Source organism: Lactuca virosa, chromosome 8 (assembly GCF_052849685.1).
Source record: "Lactuca virosa cultivar CGN04683 chromosome 8, Lactuca_virosa_CGN04683_v6, whole genome shotgun sequence".
NCBI lineage: Eukaryota > Viridiplantae > Streptophyta > Magnoliopsida > Asterales > Asteraceae > Lactuca > Lactuca virosa.
The window spans coordinates 23,516,397-23,522,238 of record NC_136433.1 but is presented as its reverse complement, the minus strand read 5'-3'; the positions used below and the strand labels follow the sequence as shown (position 1 = coordinate 23,522,238).

The 5,842-nt window shown below is 35.6% G+C and overlaps 1 long non-coding RNA gene across 1 annotated transcript; it reads left to right on the top strand.

Moving 5' to 3' along the window:
* Nucleotides 1-482: 482 nt before the first annotated feature.
* LOC145133082 (uncharacterized) lies at nt 483-5,380 on the top strand. The gene is made up of 2 exons (XR_013718386.1): nt 483-842; nt 5,193-5,380. It is a non-coding gene; the product is annotated as an uncharacterized LOC145133082 (long non-coding RNA).
* The last annotated feature ends 462 nt before the right edge of the window (nt 5,381-5,842 follow it).

Here is a 5,842-nt window from a genome sequence, read left to right as displayed (position 1 = left end):
AGTGCTAAAACTAAAAATCAATGTCGTCTCCCTCCATTTTTTCTTAAGTAAGTCATGGAGATTGTTCGTTGGTGGTGGTTGCAGTGGATGGTGGTGATGATGACATAGCAATGGTGGAAGTGTAGCAGTAGTGGTGAGAGATTCCTATACGTGATAATTATAGGACTTAACATTCAAATATGGATTATATTTGATTGAGATAATGGTCAAAGATTTTTAGCTGATTTTATGGGATTGATTAAACCTTAATTTCAAATTTCCAATTCAAAAGTATATAGGATGAGATTCAAATTTCCGAGTCAGGAGAGGGTATAAGATGGGCGGGAAAACAATTAACTTATAGTCTAGAAAAATGTCACGTGACAAAGCAAGAATCTAAAAAGAGGACATGTGGCAATTTAGGTTTCATTTATATATATATATATATATATATATATATATATATATATATATATATATATATATATATATATAAACTATGGTACAATGAGAAACGATAAAACGCTAAATAAAAGAAGCATCGTTGCCGCCGGAAAGAAAGAACCGCTCACCGGAAATATCTCATGCACCAAAGTGCTTACCTCCACCAGATTTCTCACTAGACAATTGCCGGCCGACTACTGCCGCTCAGCCTTCATCTCCGTCCAGTGAATACTTCTCTGGGTCTCTATCTCTTAATTGGCCTCTATTGCGATCTCTATCTCTCCTGATCAGTACGTTTTGTGGTTTCTTGACTGCTACTCCAACAAAGACCTTCGTCGGCGCCGGCAGTGCTTTATTCCGACATCTCCTCTCGATCAAACCTTTATGCTCTTTATATCCGGTGTTTCCTATTTCGAATTGTAAGCCTGTCTCTTTCTCTTTCTTTAATTTCTTTTTTGTTTCTCTGTTTCTCTCATCAGATTTTACCTAGTGATATACGTAGATTAAAAAGACATATTACTAGGATACCTAGACTAGGGTATGTGTTAAAACATGAAAGAACACTACCATTCTAATTTATTTATGAATTTTTAGAAATGTTAAAATAATTAGTTATCCTTCACTGGACTTATAATTTTTTTTATTTGTTAAATATTAGTTTAAATTGTGGCATTTAGTTTATAGTAAAATGGTAAAACAATCAACCATACTTTAATCTAGATAAATTTTTGGTTTTTGTGTTGCCGTTTGATTAAATCAATTAGTTTAATGACTCATTAGCTATTTCCTATTTGTATATAATATTAAGTTTTCATGGTCCAAAATACTTCAAATTTATGGTCCCATTTTAATGGGGCATTATGTAATTACGTGGTCCCAAGTTACATGCATGTCCCCTCATCGTATACTTAATTACTTATGCAAGTTTGATATGGATGTCATTAAACATTTTATCTACATTATTATTTATAATCTTTTATATGTATATTCCACTTGCCGTTCTAAAGAAAATATATATTCCACTTATACACTTGTCACGTTCTTCTTAAAAATTCATAAATTATATATTAGGTGTATGACCCGTAGACTACACCGGCTGATTAAAAAAAGTATATATGTAGATATAAATATTAAGTATTTTTTTATAGAATATATTAAATATCAAGATGTAAACATTAAGTACTTTTTATAGTAAAATTTCAAAATAAATGAAAACAAAATGATGAATAAATAAATAATTCAATTTATACTAATAAAACAAACTATTGTGAAATAATTATATGTTGGTCATATAATCTTTTTTTAGTTTTAGCAATGTAAAACAATAAAGGTTTAATTATTTTTCCTATGTAGATCATTTTGTCTAAAATGACAATAAACTTTTAAAGAAACATATCAATTTTGAATTATATACATTGAAGAAAACATATTAAAATTTAAAATATAAGGAAACAAATTAATGACACAATTACTTTTTATAACCTAAAAGTTAGAATAGTTAATTAGAAAATCGAAAATTACCACAAAATAACAAATGACAATTAATTTCTAAGAATTAACCAAAAAATTACATCGGTCAAAATGCATAAGAATATGACAAGTGGCATAAATGATTTTTATTTATAGAGTATATTAAAAAGTCATATGATATATTGATATGTTTTTCTTGATTCTTCAAGTTATATATGCACTATATTTGAATTCCAAATCTATAACTACACAATATCTCAATTAGAAATGACAATGGATCAACATGTGTTGGTTCATATTCAACTCAATTACTAGATAGGTTGAAATCTCAACTGACCCAACTGAATCCAAGAAAAAGTCTGTACTTAAATAGGTTGAGATTTCCAACCCAATACAACCTTTTATGAATTTAGGAGAAATCAAATATTCTCCTACTATCTTCCTACAAACCGAAAATTTTGACACTTGTCATATTTAATAAAATTAATAAATTTTTATTACACTTATTATTATCTAAAAGTAATATGAAGATGAGTAAGTAGAATAAATAGGAGGATATTTAATTTCTCCTTAGATATATGACTTCTCATTAGGTTGACATTTTTATGTATTTCCTAACCAAACTTATGAAATAAATTGGTTGAACACAAGTTGACCCATATAAAATTAAAAATGTAAATAGATTAAAAGTTACAAATACTTAAACAACATAACTTGGAAACAAGTTAAATTTGACAACTTAAATACGTAAATATATAATATTATAATTATTATTATGGAGTGAGATCATATAAATAATATTATATTTAATAATAATGGTTAATCTTTTCGTTATAATATTATATTATTATTTATGTTTCAAAAATTTGTAGCCTTGGTGCTCATCTCTATCCTTGGTACCAATAACAACTAACCCACTAAATCTCACTCCTCAATCTCATCTTCCATATCTACAATAGAGCACAATAACAAATGCTAATAAGGTTCCTCCTTTTATCTTACATTGTCCCCATTTTGAAGCAAACCTGATTATGTCACCGACTTTCTGGAACTTATTAATTGTTATACCACACCAGTTAAGAATCCACTCCCAAACCATTGCTTCGAATTGCCATTTAATTAGAAATTAATATAGTCATTATGATATATTTAATTTATGGAAACTAAATTAATTATATATTGGAAAATGAAGTAAAGGACAAGTGGAAAATTTAAAATTAAAATTGAAATTTGAAATTTGAAATTAATATAGTCATTATAGTATATTTAATTTATGAAAATTAAATTAATGATATATTAGAAAATGAAAAATGAAGTAATTGACAAGTGAAAAATAAATATCTCAAAATTATGACGAAAGAACATTTGGTCAATTGAATGAGAGAATGACATGTGACATAATGGATCTTTATTTATTAGTGTGTGTGTGTGTGTGTATATATATATATATATATATAGAGAGAGAGAGAGAGAGAGAGATAACCGTAGAGTGGTTGTTAAGCTGAGATGTAATCACAAAAAAGTAGAGCATGACCGGTTGAATATAGGGTTCGAGCTCGACAATTTGTAGTTGAACAACGTGATGCATGATTGAGGAGTGTGATTTAGATAGAGCTGGCAATGGGTCGACCTAGATTGGTGTAACGCCCCGTTCCTGGTACGTATTTAATTTATTAAATGTCTTTTATAAAGAGCTACTCGGCGAGTAGTAGCCCTAACTCGTCGAGTAGATGTCAGGTTGGACGCGGGTTTTAAGTGATCTACTCGGCGAGTCCGCGCCTGGACTCGACGAGTAGGCTAGTCTGGAGGAAACCCTAATCCTTAGGGTTTGTACCCTATTTAAACGTCCTTATAGCCCCCATCCCAGCCTCCAGCACCCTTAAAGCGTTCCCCCTCAAAACCATAGCCTCCATTGGTGAGCTTAAGTGATTCCTTCTTGATTTTGAGTGTTTTGGTGTATTCTTGGAAGGGTAGAAGTGAAGGAAAGAGAGAAGGTGCAAAGGAGAAGAAGGAGATTCAGAAGCTAGCTTCCATTTGCTACTTCATCTGGTAATAAAGCCGCTACCTTGTTCATTTTCCTAGTAGATCTTCATGTATGCTTGTTTTGCCACTTTAGGGACATTTCAAGGTCCAAACTCGAGATTGGAGCTCCCTTAGGGTAGTGAGCTATAGATCTGGACATCATTGAGCCCCAGAAGCTCAAAGTAGCTACCTTTATGCAAAGCAAGGTCTTGTTCCAAATCCTAGGTTCCCATTTCTAGCTTATTTTGGTGTTTTAGCTTCATACCTCTATGCATGCACGTAAAGTTGGCAACTTTACGTGTTATATCGGCCCTAGAAGCTCATATCTATGAATTGGATGCACTGAAATCGATTAGAATCAACTGTTTAGTGAGGACATGCATAGGACTCGACGAGTTGTTCTTGGACTCGGCGAGTCGGAGCGCAAATCCTCCCGATTTCTCCGATTTTAGAATTGTGAGTTGAATCAGCGAGTGGAAGAGGACTCAGTGAGTTAGAACAAGGACCTGGAAGTAGAGGGACTCGGCGAGTCCACATCCCGACTCGGCGAGTCGAGTCGCGAGTTAGAGAAGTGTGAGTCCGGGAACTCGGCGAGTTCATAGTAGGACCCGGCGAGTAGAGTCAACCAGGAAGTTGACTTTGACCAGGAAGTTGACTTTGACCAGGGGTAAAATAGTCATTTTACCCTGAGATTAGTTATCAGTATTTGATTTAGTGTTTATGAGATTTGTAGCCGGGGAGTTCCGGAGCAGCAGTCAGACAGTCTCAGATTTAGCACCTTAGCAGCCAGCGTTACGAGGTGAGTTTCCTTCCAGTAGGAATGGGTCTATGGCCACAATGCCGGTCCGTTTGGTTAGCAGTAGTTCCGGACTTCGGTCTGATGCAGTAGTTTAGTGTGCTTGATGTCTTTGTGATTCAAGTATGTCTTTGTGTTATGTGTTCCGGACTTCGGTCCGATGCAGTATGCAGTATATGTGTTTATGCTAGTAGTTATGATTATGATATGCTATGTTCAGTCAGTTCCGGACTTCGGTCCGATGCAGAGGGCAAGGCCCTGGTTAGTTCCGGACTTCGGTCCGATGCAGTTTCCGGACTTCGGTCCGATGCAGAGGGCGAGGCCCTGGTTAGTTCCGGACTTCGGTCCGATGCAGTTTCCGGACTTCGGTCCGATGCAGTGGGCAAGGCCCAGTAGTTGCTTTATATGTTATTGTATGGTATGTGGTAGTTTGGGGGAGCTCACTAAGCTTTGTGCTTACAGTTTCAGTTTTCGGTTTCAGGTACTTCCGCTAGTAAGGGGAAGAGCTCGGGATGATGGCATGGCACACACCACAGCTTCAGTTAATCCTGGGAGTTCTATTCGGATATTTTGATATGTTTTGACATCAGTTGATTTGATAAATTTATTATGACATTTTGAGACGCATGATCCATGGATTTATCTTTTAATATTTGATATTATGGTTTAGTAGAGTTTTCAAACGAAAATTTTTGGGTTGTATTTTTGGGATGTTTCAAGTTGGTATCAGAGCCTTGGTTTGAGGGATTCAGGCACACTTTTGGGTATGACTGGACTCAAACGAAGGAGCTGGATTGCCCACTTGAGGTTGAGATAGCTGATGACAGGACCGTCAGGGTCGCGAGAGTACATAGGGCGTGTTCGCCGCAGTTATTTGATGAGCAGTTTTCAGTGGACTTGGTTCCCATTCCCCTGCGAGGGAATAAGGTTATAGTGGGTATGGATTGGCTGAGCCCCAATGGGGCAGTGATTGATTGTGAACTGTAGTTAGTGAGGGTTCGCACTCCTAGTGGGGGAGAGTTAGTGATTCAGGGCGAGAGGCCACAGCGCGGACCGATTCTGTGTTCAGCAGCGAGAGCGTGGCGCTACGTTCAGCAGGGTTGCGCAGGATACGTCGCCTATGTCATAGAT